At 38.0% G+C, this 26,578-nt stretch overlaps 1 long non-coding RNA gene across 1 annotated transcript in view; it reads left to right on the top strand.

Moving 5' to 3' along the window:
• Positions 1-19,092, top strand: part of LOC128663632 (uncharacterized) — a 35,895-nt gene extending 16,803 nt beyond the window's left edge. The window contains exons 2-4 of the long non-coding RNA XR_008402891.1: positions 14,855-14,886; positions 17,987-18,081; positions 18,746-19,092. This is a non-coding gene — a long non-coding RNA (uncharacterized LOC128663632). The remainder of the gene's footprint in view (positions 1-14,854; positions 14,887-17,986; positions 18,082-18,745) is intronic.
• The last annotated feature ends 7,486 nt before the right edge of the window (positions 19,093-26,578 follow it).

The raw sequence follows: 26,578 nt of genomic DNA on the forward strand, positions 1-26,578 counted from the left end.
GAGGGTCAGTACATGACCACAGTGGATTTAAAGGATGCTTACCTTCACATACCGATTCACAGAAGTCATTACCGGTATCTAAGGTTTGCCTTTTTAGACAGGCATTACCAGTTTGTAGCTCTTCCATTCGGACTGGCTACGGCTCCAAGAATCTTCACAAAGGTTCTGGGCACTCTTCTGGCGGTACTAAGACCGCGAGGAATTTCAGTAGCTCCGTACTTAGACGACATACTGATACAAGCTTCAAGCTTTCAAACTGCCAAATCTCATACAGAGATAGTACTGGCATTTCTAAGGTCGCATGGATGGAAAGTGAACGAAGAGAAAAGTTCTCTCTTTCCACTCACAAGAGTTCCCTTCCTGGGGACTCTGATAGATTCTGTAGAAATGAAAATTTACCTGACAGAGGACAGGTTAACAAAACTTCAAAATGCATGCCGTGTCCTTCATTCCATTCAACACTCTAAATCTGAATCAAGAGACCAGAAATTCTCTTCTATGGTGGCTTTATCGGCCACATCTGTCCAGGGGAATGCCATTCAGCAGGCCAGACTGGTCAATTGTAACAACAGACGCCAGCCTACTAGGTTGGGGCGCTGTCTGGAATTCTCTGAAGGCTCAGGGACTATGGAATCAGGAGGAGAGTTTTCTTCCAATAAACATTCTGGAATTGAGAGCAGTCCTCAATGCTCTTCTGGCTTGGCCCCAGTTAACAACTCGGGGGTTCATCAGGTTCCAGTCGGACAACATCACGACTGTAGCTTATATCAACCATCAGGGAGGGACAAGAAGCTCCCTAGCAATGATGGAAGTATCGAAGATAATTCGCTGGGCAGAGTCTCACTCTTGCCACCTGTCTGCAATCCACATCCCGGGAGTGGAGAACTGGGAGGCGGATTTCTTAAGTCGTCAGACTTTTCATCCGGGGGAGTGGGAACTTCATCCAGAGGTCTTTGCCCAAATACTTCGACGTTGGGGCAAACCAGAGATAGATCTCATGGCGTCTCGACAGAACGCCAAGCTTCCGCGCTACGGGTCCAGATCCAGGGATCCGGGAGCGGTCCTGATAGATGCCTTGACAGCACCATGGACCTTCAGGATGGCTTATGTGTTTCCACCTTTCCCGATGCTTCCTCGATTGATTGCCAGAATCAAACAGGAGAAAGCATCAGTGATTCTAATAGCGCCTGCATGGCCACGCAGGACTTGGTATGCTGATCTGGTGGACATGTCATTCTGTCCACCTTGGTCGTTACCTCTGAAACAGGACCTTCTGATTCAGGGTCCTTTCAAACATCAAAATCTAACTTCTCTGAAGCGGACTGCTTGGAAATTGAACGCTTGATCTTATCAAAGCGTGGTTTTTCTGAGTCAGTTATTGATACCTTAATACAGGCTAGGAAGCCTGTTACCAGAAAGATTTACCATAAAATATGGCGTAAATACCTATATTGGTGCGAATCCAAAGGTTACTCTTGGAGTAAGGTTAGGATTCCTAGGATATTGTCTTTTCTACAAGAAGGTTTAGAAAAGGGGTTATCCGCTAGTTCCTTAAAGGGACAGATCTCAGCTCTGTCCATTCTGTTACACAAGCGTCTGTCAGAAGTTCCAGACGTTCAGGCTTTTTGTCAGGCTTTGGCCAGGATTAAACCTGTGTTTAAAGCTGTGGCTCCACCATGGAGTTTAAACCTTGTTCTTAACGTTTTACAGGGTGTTCCGTTTGAACCCCTTCATTCCATTGATATAAAGTTGTTATCTTGGAAAGTTCTATTTTTAATGGCTATTTCCTCGGCTCGAAGAGTCTCTGAGTTATCAGCCTTACATTGTGATTCTCCTTATTTGATTTTTCACTCGGATAAGGTAGTTCTGCGTACTAAACCTGGGTTCTTACCTAAGGTAGTCACTAACAGGAATATCAATCAGGAGATTGTTGTTCCATCCTTGTGCCCAAATCCTTCTTCGAGGAAGGAACGTCTTTTGCACAATCTGGATGTAGTTCGTGCCCTTAAATTTTATTTACAGGCAACTAAAGATTTTCGACAAACGTCTTCCCTGTTTGTCGTTTACTCTGGTCAGAGGAGAGGTCAAAAAGCTTCTGCTACCTCTCTCTCTTTTTGGCTTCGTAGCATAATTCGTTTAGCTTATGAGACTGCTGGACAGCAGCCTCCTGAAAGAATTACAGCTCATTCCACTAGAGCTGTGGCTTCCACTTGGGCCTTTAAGAATGAGGCCTCTGTTGAACAGATTTGCAAGGCTGCAACTTGGTCTTCGCTTCATACTTTTTCCAAATTTTACAAATTTGACACTTTTGCTTCCTCGGAGGCTATTTTTGGGAGAAAGGTTCTTCAGGCAGTGGTTCCTTCTGTATAAAGAGCCTGCCTATCCCTCCCGTCATCCGTGTACTTTTGCTTTGGTATTGGTATCCCACAAGTAATGATGACCCGTGGACTGATCACACTTAACAGAAGAAAACATAATTTATGCTTACCTGATAAATTCCTTTCTTCTGTAGTGTGATCAGTCCACGGCCCGCCCTGTTTTTTTAAGGCAGGTAAATATTTTTTAAATTATACTCCAGTCACCACTACACCCTTGGCTTCTCCTTTCTCGTTGGTCCTTGGTCGAATGACTGGAGGTGACGTAGAGGGGAGGAGCTATATAGCAACTCTGCTGGGTGAATCCTCTTGCACTTCCTGTAGGGGAGCAGTTAATATCCCACAAGTAATGATGACCCGTGGACTGATCACACTACAGAAGAAAGGAATTTATCAGGTAAGCATAAATTATGTTTTTTTACCCAGCAGGACAATGCTCCATGCCACGCAGCCAGGTCAATCAAAGTGTAGATGGAGGAAAACCAAATCAAAACCCTGTCATAACCAGTCCAATCTCCAGACCTGAACCCCATTGAAAACCTTTGGAATGTGATCAAGAGGAAAATGGATGGTCAAAAGCCAAAACAAAGCCAAGTTGCTTTAATTTTTGTGCCATGAGTGGCATAAAGTCACCTAACAGCTAACTGGTTGAGAGCATGCCAAGACGCATGAAAGCTGTGATTGAAAATCAGGGTTATTCCATCAAATATTGATTTCTGAACTCTTTTCAAGTTAAAACCTTAGTATTTTGTTGTTTAAAAATGAATATGAACTTGTTTTCTTTGCATTATACAAAGTCTGAAAACACTGCATCTTTTTTTTGTTGTTGGTTTTTTTTACCAGTTATTTTCTGCAAATAAATGCTCTAAATAACCATATTTTCATTTGGAATTTGAGAGAAAGGTCAGTAGTTTTACTCAAACACATTCCTAGAAATAGTAAAACCAGAGAAACTGATAATTTTGCAGTGGTCTCTTAATTTGTTCCAGAGCTGTATATATGTGTGTATATATATATATATATATATACATACAGGTAGCCCTCAGTTTACGCCGGGGTTAGGTTCCAGAAGGAACGGTTGTAAATCGAAACCCAGTTTATAATGTAAGTCAATGGGAAGTGAGGGAGATAGGTTCCAGGCCCCCCTCTCAAAATTGTCATAAGTAACCACTAATACATTATTTTAAAAGCTTTGAAATGAAGACTTCAAATGCTAAACCTAATAAAATATTCACACAACACAGAATATATAATTAAACTAAGTTAAATGAACAAAAACATTTGCTAAACAGCATTATAAACCTAATAAAATAATCACACAACACAGACTTCACTTGCATTTTTCTGCAAACAGTTCTTTCTATGCATTCCAATCTGGACTGATTTATAGACAGGAAGATCTTGTTCCTTTGAAATCTACTCGATAGCTCAGGTCTGGTTAAACTGATTAATTTCAGCTTGCTTGGCTTTGCTGCAACACAAGCGGACAGCTCCACCTACTGGCTATTGCTTACTTCTGCTCTGACAATGTCTGACAGCAGGAGCGAGCTGCACTTAGTGTTATGGTGCGGTCGGGCCGGGCTGTGACTATACAGCTGGCCCGATGCACTGTGTAATAAAAACAGACCCGCTCAGAAAAGCACAAAGAGCGGGTCTGAAAAACTGACATATTTTAAAAAAATTAAAAGGGAATAAGTTTTATAACGATAGCACTAATATAATGTTATATAATTCTGCACTATGTGCAGAATTATATAACATTATATTTTAGGTTTACTTTCCCTTTAAGAGGAGGGAGACGGAAAAAAAGGGGGGCCCACAGTGTCATTCTATAAGTATGATAAGGGGTCGGACATCTCTAATTAAAAAATAAGCGCGATACTTGTAATCTGGCCCTCTGACTTTGTTAATGACGTTCCTTCAACCCCATGAAGTAGTGGCTGCATTCCTGCTGACATTTCTTCAATGCAATGAAGTAGTGTCTGCATTCCTGCTGACGTTTCTTCCTTCAACACCATGAAGTAGTGTCTGCATTCCTGCTGACGTTTCTTCCTTCAACACCGTGAAGTAGTGTCTTCCTTCCTGCTGACGTTTCTTCCTTCAACACCGTGAAGTAGTGTCTGCATTCCTGCTGACGTTTCTTCCTTCAACACCGTGAAGTAGTGTCTGCATTCCTGCTGACGTTTCTTCCTTCAACACCGTGAAGTAGTGGCTGCATTCCTGCTGACGTTTCTTCCTTCAACACCGTGAAGTAGTGGCTGCATTCCTGCTGATGTTTCTTCCTTTAACACCGTGAAGTAGTGGCTGCATTTCTGCTGACGTTTCTTCCTTCAACACCGTGAAGTAGAGGCTGCATTCCTGCTGATGTTTCTTCCTTCAACACAGTGAAGTAGTGGCTGCATTCCTGCTGACGTTTCTTCCTTCAACACGGTGAAGCATTGGCTGCATTCCTGCTGACGTTTCTTCCTTCAACACCGTGAAGTAGTGGCTGCATTCCTGCTGACGTTTCTTCCTTCAACACCGTGAAGTAGTGACTGCATTCCTGCTGACGTTTCTTCCTTCAACACCGTGAAGTAGTGACTGCATTTCTGCTGACGTTTCTTTCTTCAACACGGTGAAGTAGTGGCTGCATTCCTGCTGACGTTTCTTCCTTCAACACGGTGAAGTAGTGGCTGCATTCCTGCTGACGTTTCTTCCTTCAACGCGGTGAAGCAGTGGCTGCATTCCTGTTGACGTTTCTTCCTTCAACACCGTGAAGTAGTGGCTGCATTCCTGCTGACGTTTCTTCCTTCAACACCGTGAAGTAGTTACTGAATTCCTGCTGACGTTTCTTCCTTCATCACAGTGAAGCAGTGCTTGCATTCCTGCCCTTCATCCTCACAGGTCTGTAGTCAGTGGATGAACTGAACTGAAAAAATAATTGTGTAGCTTGTGTGTGTGTTATTGTCCCCATGTGCTCCCTTACCATTTGTCACTGTCAGCATATGTATGTATCCGTTTTTTAACTGTCCTGTATGGTGGTCCTGAATCACAGTATGAATTTGATTTTAAATGTAGCCACCAATCAGCAAGCTGTACCCTGGTGTTGAAGCAAAAATGGTCCGGCTCCTAAGCTTACATTACTGCTTTTTCAAATAAATATACCAAGAGAACGAAGACAAATTTAGAAAATTAGTAAATTAGAAAGTTGCTTTTAATTGTATGCGCTATCTGAATCATGAAAGGAAAAATGTAGGTTTTATATCCCTTTAAATTCCCTTTGGATGTATATAGATAATAGGTATTTATTAAAGGAACATTCTAGGGGAAAAACATAAGCTACTATATATTGATTAAAAAACAACAACATCTAACTACTCTAATTTTCTAGAATGTCCCTTTGAAAATAAATATAAAATTATATTTTAATTTTCTTGGAACCGATAAGAAGTTAAGCATATTGTATTCTTTCAAGCAAGACCAGGAGCTGTATTAAAAGGTGGATTGGCAACAGAAATAGAGATGGTTGCTATGGTTGTGGAAAATTGTTATGGAATCTAAGTATTGAGAATAAATGGCATTTGCTGTCTCACCAACGCTGAGAAAAGCGTTGCATGTTCACAAGGAAGGTTACTATATGCCCTACCTGTTGGTTCCTGTTTTTATTATTGTTTTAATAAATTGCACTTTTTATTCAATATTGGAACCTCCACTGATCTTTTTTATTATAACCACCTCCTACCAATCATTATCACTGGGATTAGATCTGCTCTGTGTGGTAATCTCTGTGTGCCTCATTGCTTCCTGCTTTGACCTGTGGGGTTGCTTCTTCTGGCAGTCGCTATTTCCAGCTCAAATAAATCAGAGCCATAAGTGTTCCTGTACACACGTTGGAAACTCAGCAAGCTGGGCTTACCCAGTACGCGCCTGATAGCACTGTATGAGTGCTCCACTAAAATGTGAGTACCCTGTTGTGGATGTATACAAGCCATCTATATTGTTCTACTGGTACACACAAGCGCCTCTCTTTTTTTTTCCCTCTTCTTCCTGGTAAACGGTTTATAGCTATGTGTGAACTATCCACATTAAATGGTAAAATTATATACATACAGGAGACACATTTCCAAAAAGAAAAAGAACCCAAGTGGTCACACTATATATATCCTACAGCATATTTTGCATCAGGACCTAAGAAACAAAATGGTGTGGGCATTGTATTCCATATTTCTGTCTCATTTTAGGTATCCCAAACAATCAGAGATCCAGAAAGTCGGTTTATTATGCTAGTGGGTTTACTGTACGGCCACCCCATCACTTTACTAAACCTTTACTCCCCCAACCAGGATCAACACTTATTCTTCAAAAAAATATTGAACATCCTCCTGGACCACATGAAAGGAATCCTGTTTCTGGGAGGGGACTTTAATGTCCCTCTAAACCCAACACTAGATACGTCCAACAACACCTCCAGTATTTCAAACACAAAATAAAAGGGATTAAGTCTTCCCTGACTAGCATAAATCTACACGACGTGTTGCATACTTTACAACCCATGGGTCAGGATTAAACGTTTTATTCAAATGCGCACAAAAAATACTCGCGGATAGATTACTGGTTTACAGACATGCACGGTCTCACCTTAATACCCAAATGTGACAAATGCCCATTCACTTGGACCGACCATGCACCTGTCTCATGTGCTGTCCTCTGGCCAAAGACCCCCATTGTAGACTACATATGGAGACGTGATGACAATTTATTGATCGACCCACAAATCACCTCCGAAATAGGTAAGAGTATTGCCGAATATTTCTCACTTAACAACTATAGCCATACTTCTCATGCTAATAACTGGGAGGCACATAAATGTGTCATACGAGGGTAACTAATCCAACACAAAGCTAAAAAATTAATGTTTAATGATTCCGATAGAGAATTTCATTTTTAAATTCACTTCTACTATGAAATTTAGTTTGTTCCCTTAGGTACCTTTGTTGAACAGAATAAATACATATCCTCAGTAACAGCAATGTGCTACTGGTGAATGATGGCTACACACATTTGTCTTTTGTCACTAATTCATAAAATGTTCTCATCTAGCTCCCAGTAGTACATTGCTGCACTGGAGATTACTTTATCTGTTTAATCACTTTGCAGAGGTTAAACAGATGGTTATATGCTAACAATAGTGCGATAATAAAATTGCTCTATTAGACAATTTTTTTTTGCACTGTTATAGCCTTAAATGCAGGTTAAATCACCAAGCTTCTCATCACCTCTTTTACTCTCAAGCATAGAATTGGCATACAAAGAATACCTTTACAGTAAGAACCAAGATAAGCAAGCAAGGGTTACATTATTAACCCTTCATCATCTGTAAAGCAGGACACCACAAAATACCCTAGTTTATCTAATGTTACACAGCCTGAAATTAGAAAATGATATTACCTCAATATGTTTAACCTGCTTACTACTGTGGTGGGGCTACTGGACTGGAAAACAATATATGTGGATATATCGAGGGTATGTTTTTTATTTTTTTACTTTTGCTAAAACACTATTGAAAGTTTCACAAATAGGTAGTCATTTGTTTTTATCTTTGCTGCAGCAGCGATTGTGGACAGTAGATTAATAGATCCAGAAATGCCCCAGTAAATCTTGAGCCCCTGCCAAGCAAAGCCTCAGTGTATAAATAGGGGAAATTACCCATGTTCCAAACTGTGAGATGCCTTGCTTCATCATCCCTTGCCTCCTACCCACACTGGTATTATATATAACATGGCTTCCCCTTACCTGACACCTCTCTACACACAGCAACCTCTGTGGTGGGAGAACTACACTGCACACAATAATATTAAACTAAGTAACTGAACATGGGACAGACTTAATAGACAGTGGCAAGAAGCAAAAAATATTGACTGTCCCAGGAAAAACAGGACAGTTAGCAACTATGTGCTAATCTATTTTAGAGTTCTGAGCCAAACGTTTGGTTGATTTAAGACAAATTACAAAATGGATGCACTCTGTTTTAGAACTTGACAAAGCAAAACTTTAAATACCAAAAAATAACAAGGTTTTAAAAGTCCAGTTTGACTATTAATACATACTGTATATACTATTAGATAGGCAGATATTTTTTAAAACAGTAACTGGGTTCATTTAAGCTGCACTGTAGGCCATTTTCCAGTGAGAAACCCACACATATTTTATAGGGGGGGGGGGGGTCAGCAGACCCAGCAGATTTATACTATACTGTTATTTTATGTGTATATCATGACATGAAGACTTAACAAAAGGCGTGAAAAAAATTATATTTAAACCATGTTGTAAACATTTGTGTGTGTATGTGCTTTTTCTAGGGTTCATAGGAGACTCTACTCAAAAAAAATGCACATTTGTTTACATAAAATTATCACTTTTACCACAGTGATCATCTGACTATTTAAACTTAGAGGGGCTTCTGATCTTTAAACCAAGGAGTCTCTGGACCTTTTTGATTGCCTGTAATAAGTGTATATGTGTAAAGTGCGTTTGACATATATTTTTATTTTCTTTCATAAGGTGGTGAAAGTCCACAAGCCATTACTCCTGGCCACTAGGAGGAGGCAAAGATTACTACAACACCAAGAACACTTAATCCTTCCCACCTCTCTAGTATGCCAGTTTTAATCTTTGCCTCACAAGAGGAAGGTGAAGAATTGAGATGTTCCATATTCTTTGTTGAGCGGGGTTGTTAGAATGATTTGAGGCCCATTTCCCACTTCAGAGAGCTGCTACTTAGAGAAAGTGGGGAGATTGGAGTATTGGGCAGTGAAACAATTACTCCCACTGAAGGAGTTAGCCGCAAGCCTGCCACATTATCCCCGGTAACAGGTCCCTTAGCCTCCTCCTGTTGGGTTGTCGATAGACTCCTTAAAGGGACAGTCAACACCAGAATTTTTGTTGTTTAAAAAGAAAGATAATCCCTTTATTACCCATTCCCCAGTTTTGCATAACCAACACTGTTATATAAATACACTTTTCACCTCTGTGATTACCTTGTATCTAAGCCTCTGCAAACTGCCCCCTTATTTCAGTTCTTTTGACAGACTTGAATTTTAGCCAATCAGTGCTCACTCCAGGGTAACTTCACGTGCATGAGCTCAATGTTGCCTGTATGAAAGACATGAACTAATGCCCTCTAGTATTCAAAATGTGTTCAGATTAGAGGCAGTCTTCAAGCTCTAAGAAATTAGCATATGAACATCCTAGAATTAGCTTTCAACTAAGAATACCAAGAGAACAAATAAAAATTGATGATAAAAGTAAATTGTAAAGTTATTTAAAATTACATTCTCTATGTAAATCATGAAAGTTTTTTGGGGTCTTGACTGTCCCTTTAAACAGATCCTCTGCTTGTAATGTGTTCAGCACTGGATAGGCTATCTATAGGGTTGCCAGTTGTGCTCCATTAAAATACCAGACAACGTATATGTGACTGGGCACAAAGGATCAACCTTAGGCCCCACCTTTTATCCCACCAAATTTATTCACAACTGAGCAGTCATTTTATCCCCTTGGTTGCCAGTAACACATACTTAGTAGTGATTTGACTCTTTTATCCTAGGAGCACACACACAGCAATAATTTAACACCCCCATGGCTGCCTGTAACACATATAATAGAAAATACACAGTGTTACTTATTTTAGGGCCATTTTTGTAATGCATAGAGGCAAATAACACGCTTTACTTTTAGTTGACACGTAGGAGACTTGAAAAATACTGAACATTTAAGTGTCCAATATTTTTGTACAAGTTTTACTTGACAGCTTGGTAAAATAATAGACTGGCTGGTTAATATAGTAGAAGAGGCTGGAAAAAAAATAGACAGAAGTCCATAGTGTTCAACCTATACACAACTAAATATACTTACAAAAAAAAAGCTAGGGTATTGGCATTTACTACCTCCTTAGGTAATGAATTCCACAATTTGATTGCTCTTACAGTAAAAAAAAAAAACATTTAAGTTGCTGGAGATTAAAATTCTTTCCTCCAGCCTTAAATTGTTACCTCTTGTCACAAACAATTGTCTTGTAATAAAGAGAGCTTCTGCCATCTCTACATGTGGGCCTTGAATATATTTATATAAAGTAATCATGTCACCTATCCACCAGTTTGGCTAACCTCTCCTCATAGCTTAAATTCTCCATTCCCCTTATTAGTTTTGTGGTCCTTTTCTGAACTTTTTCTAAGTCTGCAGTCCTGGCAATGTAAACCACAGTGTTGAAACTTTTGCAGCCTTAGTACAGAAAGATATTTGTCTTTTACAGAATAAAATTGAAAAAATATAAGAACAAGAATTTTCTAAAAAAGGCTAATAATTTATCTAGAGAACATACACGTGCTTTGTACTCCCTTAAGGAAAAAACTGACATAATTTTAAAAAGGGCCGATAAGGGAGGAGCAGTGGTGCTGTTAGATAAAGATTACTATATTAATGAGATTTATTCTCAACTCAACAGTTTATAAGAAATTGGCTTATAATCCAATATTTAATATACAAAAAGAAATCGATAACTGTATATGTATTGCATTAAGAAATGGTATTATAGGTAAAGATGTTGCTGTTTTTTTGAAAATTGAGAAACCCTGCACCCCTGTAATTTACACTTTACCAAAAGTGCATAAAAATCTAAGTATGCCACCTGGCCGCCCAATTGTAGACAGCACTAATTCTGCTTTCACTAACATTCATCTTTTTGTTTCACTTCTTTTTATTTAGTTTTCACAGAAAAACAAACAAAAAATTAGTGCAATGTACAAACACTTTTTCATAACAACAATTGCAACTTTAGCTTACAGAGTACCATACATTATAACAATTCTCCTGTCTGAATATTATAAACTTCTCTATTCTTACATTTTCTTTCCACAAAAAAAATTTAAAAAAAATTAACAAATCCAAGCCATATGTTATAATATAGATCAATTTATACTTTCTCACAATCTTGCGGATGTAGCAAGTAATATGGCAGAAACCCTTCTACTATTAAAGTGATAAAGGGTATTGTGTTTATTAATGGGGCAATAAATTGTAGTTGAATTGGCCGAGGCCAAGATAGAATAACTGTCTTCCATTTAGAAAAAAAAGATCTAAATTGTTTTGCTGAGGTTGGCTTCAAATCTTGCAATTCGATAGTCATTTGTAATTTCATACTATCTACGAATTCAGGGATTCCAGGAGCACCAGGGGATCTCCATCTCTTAAATATCAGAGATTGCACAGCCAAAATGGCCATATTTATCAATCTTTGTTCTCCGGGTTCTGTCTTGCCTTTCAGTAAGAAAAGACTATGATGTAGTGTCATATGGAAGTTCTCATGTAAAAATGTATTTATCCAATAGTTTATCTTGGCCCAGTAGTGCTTAATTTTGGGACAAGACCACAGGCAGTGTATCAAGTCTGCTTTCTCCTTATAACATTTAAAGCAGTTACTAGTTTGGTTTCCTTTTGCCCATTTACTCATTCTATGTGGCGTTAAATAAAAATTGTTAATAACTTTCATTTGCGATTCTCTCCAGCTAATTAGTGTCGTGGCTTTTTCTGCAAGATCTATACTATTTTGCAGGTCTTTAGTTTGGGTTGCAGGATAGTATTTAGCTATATTATCCTTAAGCTTATTTATATGTTCTGCTCCAATTTTTGTTAGTAGGGTTTTATACCAATATGAAATTGAACGTTTGCCCGCTTTATATAGTTTAACCCCAGAATCTATTTCAGGTTTATTCCAATCATATCCATATAGGGATATTTTTTGGAGAAGGTAATTTCGTATTTGGAGATATGCATAAAAATCTTTTGATATATATATAATTGTCTCAATTCCTGAAATGTATATATTAATCTCGAGTCAGGGTGTTTTAGCTGTGTCAAATGAATCAATCCACTGTCCCCCCCATTTCCTAAATACTTTGTTTTCTATACCTGGAGAAAAATCCAATATGCCTATAATAGGAAGATATCTAGAGATCTGATAAGAATACTCCATTGACTTTAAATACTTCTGCCAAGCTTGTACTATATTTGCCATTATGCTCATAGTGCTGATGTTACTTGGTAATTTGTTATATGGATAATGTAATATCGCTTTTAGGTTAAATGGCTTTACCAGCTCCGTTTCTATTTCGTAATACGTGACATAGTTGGCTTCTGTAATCCAGTCCACCCCAAACTTCACTAATGTCACCCAATTATAATATTGTAGATTAGGAAGTGAGAGTCCCCCAAATTTCTTTAATTGTGTAAGCTTCTCTATCGACATAGGATGTCTTTTTTTCCCCCCAAATAAAATTAGCACGTGAAGTATTATATCTGTTTATATCTTTCTTTAAAATAAATAAAGGCAAGTTTTGTAGTAAGAACATTATTCGGGGGAAGAAGATCGTTTTTAAGAGCATTATTTTTGCCGATAGTGAAAAATAATGAATATTTCATCTTTTCATATCAGTAATCAATTTATCAAAAAGTATATCATAATTAAGATGGTACCAGGCTCTGGGATCCCTCCCTAAACTGATTCCAAGATAATGTATATGATCTACTTCTTTAAATAAATGTTTTGAGTAGCTCTTTGTAGTTTTATTTATCCATAATATTTCAGATTTGTTTGAATTGATTTTATAACCTGAAAATTGACTGTAACATTGGATTATTTCTGAAATTTTTGGGATATTAATATTGGTATTTTGTAAGAATAGAATTATATCATCTGCATATAATGAAATAACCAAATTTTGATTGCCTAGCTTAATACCTTAAATTTAATTTCTTAGGCTGACGGCTAAGGGTTCCAATGCTATATTAAATAACAGGGGTGAAAGTGGACAACCTTGCCGTGTCCCTCTATTCAGTGTAACATACTGTGTTAACTCCCCATTAACTAGCAGTTGTGAACGTGGCTTATCATAAATTAGTCTAAGGAATTTGACCAAATTTCCTGTAAAACCAAAGTTGGTGAGTGATGTAAACATGTGATCCCATATTATGGAATCAAATGCTTTTTCAGCATCGATTGTTAATAGTGCGAGATCTGGTATTCTCTTTTTATTAGGATATTGTAATTTGTGGAAATAATGTTCTAAAGTTAATAACACTCTACGAATGTTACGTACTACGTTTCTACCTGGCATAAAACCTGATTGGTCTTCGTGAATTATATCACCTACCACTTTTTTCATTCTATCTGCTATGATAGACATACAGATCTTATAGTCATTATTTAATAATGATATGGGTCGATAGGACCCCATATCTTCATTCGGTTTCCCTTTTTTATGTATCAAGGTTATCGTTGAGTCTGAAAAATAAGGTGATTTCATTTCGTTCTGAGTATAATAAATATTAAAAAGCTTTGTTAATATAGGTGTAATGTCATCTTTTATAATTTTATAGAATTCTGCAGTAAGACCATCGTTGAGTCTGAAAAATAAGGTGATTTCATTTCGTTCTGAGTATAATAAATATTAAAAAGCTTTGTTAATATAGGTGTAATGTCATCTTTTATAATTTTATAGAATTCTGCAGTAAGACCATCTGGTCCAGGAGCCTTGTTTATCTTGGCTTTGTTAATTGCTATGTCCACCTCCGCTTCTGTAATAGGTGTATTAAGTTGTTGCAAATTATCAACTGTTATTTGCGGTAGCTTTATTTTTTGCCAGAATAACGTTTTTTCATGGTTATCGATGGGTGTCTCTGCATATAATTTTTTGTAGAAATTATAAAATGCGTTAGATATTTCAGTGTTTTGTGTGTATGTTTTTGTTCCTGACTTGATTAATGTAATCAAGTTCTTACTTTTTCTGAACTTAAAAATTTTTGCAAGATGCTTGGCGGATATCCCCTGGTGCCCCTGGTAAATGGCTCTAGTCTTCAGATCTTCCCTCGCCCATTTATCTTTCAGAAACAATTCCCTTTCGAGTTTTGCTTCCATGTATCTCTTCCATGTAAATGGACTTGGGTAATTTAAATATCTATTATACATATTTCTGAGTTGGTTTGGATAAAATTTTGCGCCCATATGTAGAAATGCCCAGTTCATTTGTTAAAGACACTGGTGACTTTCTGAATAAACTGAACTCCTTGGAGTTGACTACAAATAAATTTATACTCTTTAGTTTAGACGTTGAGAGTTTATATACGTCTATAACCCACACTAGTGGAATGGGATCAGTTTATTACACCTTGTCATCAGATAAAAAATACAACACAAGCCAGATAGATTTTTTGTAATAATGCAACAATCTGTGTATGTATGTTTTTAACATTTGATGTACTGATAGGGTTAAATTCTCTCTTTCGCCACCTAGTGGTGTTTAGGTATATAAAGGTGTGAGAATTGTTTGTTTGGCATGGCATGAATAAGGGATAACATCCCGAAACGTTGCCCGTTATTTGTCTTATCTAATAAATATTAGACTTATGCTGTCACCTTCCTGACTGTTTTCTGTCTTTTTTTTTAGATCAGTCCCCAGGACTGCATTCCATACTAGAGGTGAGATCTTACCATGGATGTATATAGTAACAGAATTATACTTTCCTCTCTTGCATCAATGCCTCTTTTAATACATGCTGGTTTCTTATTAGCTTTAGAAGCCGCTGACCAGCATTGTGCACCCATATTTGGCTTGTTATCTATTACTACTCCCAAATCCCTCTCCTCCTCTAGGCCAATTTAAATAATAGGTTGCCTGCTTATTTTTACTTCCAAAATGTAGGATCTTGTATTTTCCAGTATTAAATCTAAGTTTCCATTTACCTGCCCATTCTTCTATTTTTTGTAGATCACTGATCTTATGACCATACACAACTTTGTATAAAAATATTAAAAAGAACAGGGCCTAGTACTGATCACTGGGGGAGTCCACTAGGAACTTTTTGCTACTACTCGTTGCTCCCTGTCTTTTATCCAGTTATTATCCATGAGCTAACATTTTCAGCTATTCCCAGTCCCTTAATTTTGTACATTAATCTCTCATGTAGCACTGTATCAAACATCGTTGCAAAATCCAAGGATATCATATCAACTAATACCCCTTTATCTATAATTTTACTTCCTTCCTTGTAGAATCAAAGAGTTTGATATGATCTATTTCTCAAAACACCATGCTGATTTTAACTCATAGGGGTAGATTTATTAAATGTCGGGGGAACATGATGCTGTCAGACTAACTGGTCTATAGCTTCTTGGATCAGCCCTGCTTCCCTTTTTAATAAGTGACATAAGCTTTATGCCAATCCTGAGGTACTATGACTGAGTCTTAAAAACTTTAGAATAGAGGTTTGGCTATAACCGTGCTAAGTTCCCATAAAACCCTTGGTTGTATTCCATCTGGGCCTGGAGTTTTATTTACCTTAATATTATCCAGTTTATTTTCCTGATATCCAGTTATGGTATGGGCTTGTATATTCTAGATTGTTTTAAAGTATTTCCCATTAGTTCTTTTCTTCAGTATACACAAGAGAGGAACCAGTTCAGCACCTCAGCCTTCTCCCTGTCACTGTTAATCATGCTACCCCTTACACATTTTAGTGTACCAATATTGTGCTTAGATTTTTTATGTACTTAAAAAACCTTTTAGGGTTTGACTTAGAATCCTTTGCATTTAATCTTTTATTTTCAATTTTGGCTAATTGGATTGCTTTTTTTGCATGCTTTGTAACATTTCTTATATATATGGGCGAGATTACATTTGCGGCGTAAGTTTCAGCGCAACTCCTGAAACCCACACCGACCGTAAATTCACCTTGCACATCGGGTGAATCACATATACGGCGCTGGAGGATATACTACTGTAAGTCGGAAAAACTGGAGACGTTAATATATGTGCAGAAATACACATTTCTGGAGTCACCAGTGACTTACGGCAGTTTATGAACTGCCGGTGCCTAAGTAAAAAAACTATTTTTTTTAAAGTCGTCCATAAAAATCGAACCCACCCCCCAAAAATTAAACAGACACGTCAAAATCCCTATATCCGCCACCCCCTCACATAGCAAATATTAATAAAAGCATTAACCCCTAAAACACCAACCCCCAACATCGCAATTTAACTTAAAGGGACACTGAACCCAAAATTTTTCTTTTGTGATTCAGATAGAGCATGAATTTTTAAGCAACTTTCTAATTTACTCCTATTATCAAATTTTCTTTATTCTCTTGGTATCTTTATTTGAAATGCAAGAATCTAAGTTTAGATGCCGGCCCATTTTGGTGAACAACCTGGGTTGTCCTTGCTGATTGGTGGAAAAAATCCATCCACCAATCAAAAAGTGCTGTCCAGAGTTCTTAACCCAAAAAAGCTTAGATGGCTTTTATTTCAAATAAAGATAGCAAGAGAACGAAGAAAAATTGATAATAGGAGTAAATTAGAAAGTTGCTTAAAATTGCATGCTCTATCTGAATCACAAAATAAAAAAATTGGGTTCAGTGTCCCTTTAATACACTATTAACCCCTAATCAGCCAACCCCCACATCGCAAAGTACCTAATAGTTATTTATTAACCCCTAATCTGACAAGGCAAATTAATTAACCTTTTAATCCCTAAACCGCCAACCCCCACAACGCCAACTACCTAATAAACCTATTAAACCCGAAACCGCCAACCCCCCACAATGCAAAGTATTAAACTAATAACTGAGCCCCCTAAGTTAACCCTAATTACAATACACTAACATACAATAAAAAAATACTTACTACATTTACCAATAATAATAAAACAAATACTTTAAAAACCCTAACATTACTTAAAAACCTACCCTTACTCAAAATAACAAAACCTAAGATTACATAAAAATAAAAAAACTAAGATTTAAAAAAATCAAAAAATCTAAGATTACAGAAAAAAATCAAAACTACATTATGCAAAATAAAAGTTACTCCAAATCTAATCCCCCTTAAAAACAAAAAAGCAACCCCAAAATAAAGTTTAAAAACTCTTTTACTTTAAAAAAAGGGCAATCAGCTCTTTTACTGCCCATTAAAAAATAAAAAGCCCTAATCTTAAAAAAAAAAAAACACCCAAAAAAAAACAAAACTAACACTAACCCTGAAATAGGTACTTCACCATTCCTAAAGTCCGACTGTAAAGGTCTTCTTCCAGGCGGCTCCATCGTCAATCTTCATCCCGATGTTGCGGATGCGGCGCCATCTTCAATCTTCATCCAATCTGAACAGCCAATAGGATGTAAGCAGCTCTCATCCTATTAGCTGATTTGACATTTTCAGCCAATAAGAATGCAAGATACCCCAATATAAAACGGGTACCACGCATTCAATCTTCAGTGTGTGGCGGACGATCGCATGAAGAGGAGCCTCTACGTCGGATGACCGCGCCCCCTCCGCTCCTTGACACCTGGATGAAGATTGAAGATGGCACCGCCGCTGCAACGCCGGGATGAAGATTGAAGATGAAGCGGTCTGGAAGAAGAACTTCACCGCCAGACTTAAATTGAAGGTCAATTTAGATGAATCGGTGCCCGGTTTTTAATAATCCTATTAAAAACAAGGGCACTTTAATTCATCAAAATTGACATTTCACTAGTTTTCTTAAAAAACAAACAAACAAAAAAACTTACCTTTTAATCCTGACAGCTGCTCCAGTGATTCCCCCGGTGGTCGGAAGCCTCTTCATACGTCAGAAATGATGAATCCAGTTTCTTCCAATCACGGCTTTCCGTGATTAGCAGGTACAGTGTTATGCAACATCATACACTGTCTAGAGGTCATGTATTTTTACAAAAGAGCTTAGAGATGTCAGGATATCTGTGAGTGTTATTAAATAATATATATGTATGTATATTTTATCTACACATAGATATATAATAAGACCAAGAACTCATTTTATTTGTGAAACTGTTTGTAAAGCAACCCCCCTCTTGGTCTGAAACACAGACTTGTAGGACAAAAGAAATAGACAGGACTTCTAAAAACATTGAAATCTCTAAATTGATTTAGCTTTGAAGCTCATCACTCCACATGAGGTCATAACAGGGACGGGATAATCAACCAACCCAGCATACATCATGGGATGGTTGGAGACGACATTCTGCACATAAAGTCAGATAAGCGAACAGAAATTCTAGAATATAGTAATTAGCACAGACCTGTTAATTGCCCCTAGACCTCGGATCCACATCTGTGCTGGCTAACAATGTCTTGCATTGTAACTCTAAAATTAATTTTAAATTACAAATTTCAAGTAAAATATACCTCAGTATTGTATAAAAATGTATACTTCCATGGATCTGAGAAATGCATTTCAGATTTGTAATAAATTAAATGAATAACTACATTAGTATATATAAATGCTTAAGTTATTTAATAATGAATAAATTTTTCTTTGTTTTCCAGAAATCTAGTGAACATTACAGGAAGAACTGATGTGAAGATGAGATTTCTAGATAAGATGAAACTAGGAAATGAAATATGTGCCAGTATATCAAATACGCTGATATACAGAATAAGTCAGACATATATATTTCATTGATTGATACTACTAGTCCCTCATAAAAATACAACTTTTAAGACATCTTCTAGAATATGATAAATAAAATACTGATGTTTCATATTAAAATAATCAGAAAAAATGGTGCTATATGGTCCCATCTATATTAAAATTGTAAGTGATTTATTTGTGCAACATTGTATACCTCTAAATGAACATCAATAAAAAAAATAAAAAAATTTTTTTTAAGTGATTTATACTGGAAATTAAAGTATTTGATAAACATTTTTTAAGGTTAGATAATTAAAGGGACACTAAACCCAACATTTTTCTTTCATGATTCAGCTAGAGAATACAATTTCAAACAACTTTCCAATTTACTTCTATTATCTAATTTGCTTCATTCTTTAGATATTCTTTGTTGAAGAAATGGTAATGCACATGGGAGAGCCAATCACACGAGGCCTCTATGTGCAACCACCAATCAGCAACTACTGAACCTATCTAGATATGCTTTTCAGCAGAGGATAGCAAGAGAATGAAGCAATTTAGATAATAGAAGTAAATTAGAAAGTTGTTTAAAATCACATACTCTTTCTAAATCATGAAGGAAAAATTTTGGGTTTCATGTCCTTTTACGCTGTTAGCGATGTTGATGGAGACTGCATTTGTGATTGTCTGCTGCCCCCTAGGGGATTAAAAATGGTATGACAGCCAAATGGATTGACTACTAGAATACATGCAAATCCAAATGTACCAATGAGAGGGACAAGCTCCGAGGACCAATGGAAAGACAAATCCGTTAAGGGCCTACCGAATTTATTACCAATGATTAGAATAAAAATGGGTGGGGTTATATTGCATGATATAACTTCAGGCAAGAGAAAGAAGGCTGGGCTGCTGAGTTTTTGACTGACAAACTTTTGCTTTGAAATCCAGTCTCTGACGTGCAAATCTGGGCCTAACTTTCATCCATCTTGCAAAAATGTACCTCTTTTAATTTATGAGGTGAAATTGGACTTATCGGAGAAAAAAATGAAACATTAATTTGGTTATTTGGGTAAAGTATAAGAAACTGTTAAGTATCCTATATAATAAAAGGCCAAGTGTGTTTGTCAGAAGCTGTCATGTGCAGTAGAGACAGCACGAGGACACACACCTGGCCTTTGAGTCCCTACTCCCTAGCTGAAGATCTGCGCAGTGGCAGAAGTGGGCGTGACCGGATGTGAAGGGGCGTGGTCGGACGTGACTGGGCCAGTCGTGAAGGGGGCGTGGCCGGGCGATAGATGGAAAATGGGAGAGAGATAGAGAGGGGGGAGAGAGAGGGGGAGAGAGACAGCAAAAGAGAGAAGGGGAGAGAGACGGCAAAAGAGAGAGGGGGAGAGAGACGGCAAAAGAGAGAGGGGGAGAGAGACGGCAAAAGAGAGAGGGGGAGAGAGACGGCAAAAGAGAGAGGGGGAGAGAGACGGCAAAAGAGAGGGGGGAAGAGAGAGTGCAAAAGAGAGGGGGGGAAGAGAGAGCGCAAAAGAGGGGGGGAGAGAGCGCAAAAGTGAGGGGGGGAGAGAGCACAAAAGAGAGGGGGGGAGAGAGCGCAAAAGAGAGGGGGGGGAGAGAGACAGCAAAAGAGGGGGAGAGAGACAGCAAAAGAGAGAGGGGGGAGAGAGACAGCAAAAGAGAGAGGGGGAGAGAGACAGCAAAAGAGAGAGGGGGAGAGAGACAGCAAAAGAGAGAGGGGGAGAGAGACTGCAAAAGAGAGAGGGGGAGAGAGACGGCAAAAGAGAGAGGGGGAGAGAGACGGCAAAAGAGAGAGGGGGAGAGAGACGGCAAAAGAGAGAGGGGGAGAGAGACAGCAAAAGAGAGGGGGGAAGAGAGAGCGCAAAAGAGGGGGGGGGAGAGCACAAAAGAGAGGGGGGAGAGAGCGCAAAAGAGAGGGGGGGAGAGAGACAGCAAAAGAGAGAGGGGGAGAGAGACAGCAAAAGAGAGGGGGAAGAGAGACAGCAAAAGAGAGGGGGGGATAGAGACAGCAAAAGAGAGGGGGAAGAGCACAAAAGAGAGGGGGGAAGAGCGTAAAAGAGAGGGGGGAGAGAGAGCACAAAAGAGGGGTGGAGAGAGAGTGTAAAAGAAAGGGGGAGAGAGCGCAAAAGAGAAGGGGTGAGAGAGCGCAAAAGAGAGGGGGTGAGAGAGCGCAAAAGAGAGTGGGTGAGAGAGCGCAAAAGAGAGGGGGGAGAGAGCGCAAAAGAGAGGGGGAGAGAGAGCGCAAAAGAGAGGGGAGAGAGAGCGCAAAAGAGAGGGGGAGAGAGAGCGCAAAAGAGGGGGGGAGAGAGAGCGCAAAAGAAAGGGTGGGAGAGAGAGAGCGCAAAAGAAAGGGTGGGAGAGAGAGAGCGCAAAAGAAAGGGTGGGAGAGAGCACAAAAGAGAGGGAGAGAGAGAGCGCCAAAGAGGGGAGAGAGAGAGCGCAAAAGAGATGGGGAGAGAGAGAGCGCAAAAGAGATGGGGAGAGAGAGAGCGCAAAAGGGGGAGAGAGAGAGCGCAAAAGGGGGAGAGAGAGAGCGCAAAAGAGAGGGGGAAAGAGAGAGAGCGCAAAAGAGAGGGGGAGAGAGAGCGTAAAAGAGAGGGGGAGAGAGAGCGCAAAAGAGAGGGGGGAGAGAGAGAGCTCAAAAGAGATGGGGAGAGAGCTCAAAAGAGAGGGGGGAGAGAGAATGCAAAAGAGAGAGGGGGAGAGAGAACGCAAAAGAGAGAGGGGGAGAGAGAGAGCGCAAAAGAGAGAGGGAGAGAGAGAGCGCAAAAGAGAGGGGGAGATAGCTCAAAAGAGAGGGGGGAGAGAGCTCAAAAGAGGGGGAGAGAGAGAGCAAAAGAGAGGGGGAGGGAGAAAGCAAGGACCGCTGTATTACAAAAAATGGCCCGTGTGAACGGGCTTTAGGACTAGTATTTAATATTTTAAATCAAAGGCTATAGTTTGATTACAGTTAGTAATTTTAAAAGGGCACACTTTGTATTTTATGCTTATATCCACAGTCCTGTGTAGTCTTAGCTAGTCACATAAATTGGCTGTTTGCATTAATAATTATATATACAATTTCTGGTGTTTTCAGTTGAAGTTATATAGAATCATTTGTGGGCTAAATAACTTAATTATACTTGTCTGAAAGTTATCTTAAATCTATTGAAATCCAGTAAGATTTGGGTGAAATATCTTGGTATATTGTTTATCTAACACTGAAGTTTGCGGTCCATATTGTGATATTTTAATGTGTTCATTGTGAATAAGGTAAATTGTAAAGGTATATTTTTATGATCTTTGTATAGAATATTATAACAGCATAAGTGTGGATCATTTCATTCATATCTGGTTTCTATAAATATAATTCAATGTGTTTATACTTATAACTAATATAAAGAATTTAGTAATAAAATATTGATTTTAAATTTTTCGTATATGCATCTTATTGGGGGTTTGTTTTAAAGAATAATTAAATAAATTGTATTACAACCCGGCCATATACTGACAGAGAAAGGTTCATCTGCTAGCTCTTTAACCCTTTCACTACCCGGACTTTCATACAAAAACTTGCCCCAAATACCAGAGAATTTTTAGCATTTTTGCTATTGCTTCATTTAAACAGAAATAGAGCCTTTTTTTTTTATTATTTACCTGTCAAAACTATATATATTATTTAAGTAGACAACCCAAGGTATTGATCTAGGCCTATTTTGGTATATTTCATGCCACCATTTCACCACTAAATGCGATCAAATAAAAAAAAAGTACTTTTTTTAACAAACTTTGGGTTCTCACAGAAATTATTTACATACTGCTTGTGCAATCATGGCACAAATGTTCGTAAAAAGTTACTGTAGAGATTAGCCTCTTACCTGACACTTCCTATCACCTGATCCCTATCCTACTTTTTTTTTAATATTTTTTTTTTACATATCTTTATAATTTCAGCAGTGTAGGATCCTTTACCTCCCTGATCCCGCCCCCCCAACAGCTCTCTACACCTCCCCCCTCTAACTGTTAGGCGCCATCTTAGCTACTGGCAGCTGTCTGCAAGAACCTATAAACTACCGGTATCTTTTTTTTTTTTTTAAACATTTTTTTTATTTTTAGCATATTTTCTTTAGCGTAGTGTGTGTCCCCCCCACCCGCGATCATTAGTTTAGGGTCACCCACACCCCCAGATCCCCTTTTTACTGTAGCATAGCTGCCCCATCCCTCGCTGTCCCTTTATTTTTTCCGTAGGTAGGGTCCTCCCATTCCCTCCCGCCAGCACATCAACGATCGTTACAGACGGTGACACACACCAATCGTGCTCTGGCTCCTTATGTGGCAGATGCCTGAAGCTTCAGGAGCTCCAGCTCTTGGCTGTAACTTAACAGCTGAGAATGCTGGAGCTTCCTGAAGCAATGACATATATACGTGGTGCGGTACGATAGCCAAAGTACTGCATGACTTATATACACGTTGGATTGGGTGAAGGGGTTAAAAGGCTAGATTTCAGAGTTTTCTGTGTGATTTCACAAGAATATTTCTAAACTTCCTGACATTCAGAGCTTTGTTCAAGTTTTAATCAGTATTAGACCATTGTTTAATTCAATTTCTTCTTCTTGGAACCTTTTTTGGTTCTAAGAGTTTGGCAGGTCTCTCTTTTTTGAATACTTCAGTTAACAGGCGAGGCCGCTTCAAGCTTACTCTGCATACTCCAGTGATCGACTCCCAAGGATGACGTCGCTGACGCTTCCAAATTTCAGTTTACACACACTATTGCTTGCGGTGATCAGGTGCAATGTCCTTATAGCAACGGATTACTTGCCAATAATATCCAAAAAGAAAAAGTTCTGGCAGCACATAGTAGTGATAAAAATATTCCACTTTATTTGGCAATCTTACAAGCACACAGGTACATCATGGACCGAACGTCTGACGCGTTTCACGCCCCCTAGTGGCGCTTCATCAGAGACAACAGGTGTTCTAGCCACAACCTTCGTATACACAGGTAGTGGGCAGGTACATATTTTAACCCTTCAATGTCACAATCAAACACAGTAAACATTAAAAAGGATACTTAATGTCAAAATATGCTACAGTTTACAATGTCACACAGCCCTCATATAACCCTTATCAAGGAAAGACAATTGTTTCAATATTTGAAATTTTGACATTTAACATTTAACAAATCCTTTTTCTTTTAATTTTTTCAGTTCACTAAAAGTACTTATTTTGTAAGCCTATAACTGTATCCGTTCATATAGATATACAAAAAAAAAAAGAAAAATTCAATATTATTTTGTTATAATCAATTAACTCTTATTCGGATTGTTAGACCTACAACAAATGTATGTATATATACAAGAGAATATATAAATAAGCTCATATGTATATATCAATACCCAAGCGAATCACTGATAAATTTGAATACACACGAACATAGATGTATACATGTTCATGTGTAAGCACAAATATTCACAGTTCCAGATGTTACAAATTATCGGATTTTGTTTTAATGTGATTTTATTAGTTAATTTTATTTTTAATTTTTAATTTTATTTTGTTTATTTCTTTGTTTTAGTCTTGTATTGATAACTTACTCATCCTCAACTATATATACAGAAAGGAATGATAATTATTGATATCTTATACAAAATAGCTGATGTCCCATTCCAAATTGAGGCCATTGGGGGTTCTAGTTTTCAACTGATAGATCCAGTATAATTATTTTTTGTCTAGAATCTTATACTTGCTACCCCCTCTTAAAGGGACCTTTGCTACATCTATAATTTTCACTTTAAATTTCCCTTCATGGGTAAAATGAATCAAATTAAAGTGCCTGGCAATAGTTGAGTCCTTGCAATAATTTTTCACATCATTGACATGTTCCCTAACCCTCACATTGACCTCTCTGGTCGTTTTTCCAACATATTGGATCTTGCAAAAATTGCATTCCAATAAATAAATCGCAAACGTAGTTTTACAATTTGCATAAAATTTTATGGGATAGACATTATCCACTGTGGATTGAAAAATATTTGTTACATCCATCATAGGGCATGTTAAACATGTTTTAGCTCCACATCTGAAACACCCTACCTTTCTTAGCCAATTATCTCCTCTCTCGGCTCTCACACTTGGAACCAAACTGGGAGCTAGCTGGGCCGCCAATGTCATTGGTTTCTTAGGTACGAATCTGCAACCAGACATATAGTTCTGGAGTGTTTGATCCCCACCAAGTATTGGCATGTGTTTCTTTAGGATTTTAACTATGTCCGAAAATTGATTAGTATACTCTGTTGTGAATACAATCGTATCTTCATTAAATTGTAAGTGATTAGTTGTATTTACTTTTTTTCTTATTTTCACTTTACTGATTTCCAACTTAGTCTTATCCAATTTCTTTTGGTCATAACCCCTGGCTATCAATCTTTTTGTTAATTCATCTGCCTGTTGATTGTAAATGGCATCATCCTCAGTATTTCTCCTTAGTCTAATGTATTGGCCTCTCGGAATGGCTCGAACCAAATGAGGGGGATGGCAGGAACTCGCATGTAAGATTGTATTACCCGCTGTACTTTTGCGAAAAGTTTTAGAAACAATCCTTTTCTCCTCCTCACTCCCCTCCAAGGTTATATCCAAGAAGTCAATACATTTGTGATTATAATCTCCTACAAATTTCAAAAACATCTCATTGTCGTTCAAAAAATTACCAAAATCCTTAAATCTAGTATCATCCAAGCGTTCATCCACGATCATAATCAGATCGTCGATGAATCTTTTATAATACAGTATTTTCTCAGTGTGATCTTTAAATGTGTGATTATATAGGTACTTGATTTCCCAGAAACCCACATACAGATTTGCAAAGCAAGGGGCAAATTTTGCCCCCATTGCTGTGCCGCAACATTGCAAATAATATCTGCCATCAAAAATTAGAAAATTGTGGGTAAGGACAAATTCCAAAACAGCACATATATACACTTTGATGTTGTCATCATATGCAGAGAATTTGTCAAGAAAGTATCTCACAGCCATTATCCCTAGAGTATGTGGGATAACAGTATACAATGATACTATATCCACTACTACCCATGAATATTGGTCCTTCCACTCAAAATCTTTCAAATATTCAAGCAGGTGTGCAGAATCTCTTAAGTAGCTAAATAGACTTTTCACTATTGGCTGCAAAATCTGGTCCAACCACTCAGAGAGGGGTTCAAGTAGTGACCCAATGCCCGATACAATGGGCCTACCTATGTCAACAAGCTATACCATTAGGGCCTAAGAAATATGGTTCAGATTTTTATCCTATACAATTTAGGGGACAAGCGATTAATTTGTATAAAAAAACTGTGGAAAGAGATATATTACATCTGTCTGCAAACAAAAAAACAGTTAGGAGTAATGTTAACAAATCTGAGAAATTGGCGATGGAAACACTCAAAAATAATCAAGAAATTGTAATTAGGAACTCCGATAAGGGAGGGAATATTGTTGTTTTAAACAAACAAGATTATTTTGATGAAGCCTCTCGCCAATTAAGTGATACGTATACACTGCTTAGTGGAAATCCAACTTTGATCTTTAAGAGAGAATTGTTATCGCTGCTTGATGATGGTGTACATCTAGGGTTATTTAAACAGGAGGATATAGAGTTACTTGTCCCAGAATTTCCAATAGTACCACTATTTCACTATTTGCCAAAGGTCCATAAGAATCCTTTGCGACCACCAGGTAGGCCCATTGTA

This window comes from Bombina bombina, chromosome 6, assembly GCF_027579735.1.
Source record: "Bombina bombina isolate aBomBom1 chromosome 6, aBomBom1.pri, whole genome shotgun sequence".
NCBI lineage: Eukaryota > Metazoa > Chordata > Amphibia > Anura > Bombinatoridae > Bombina > Bombina bombina.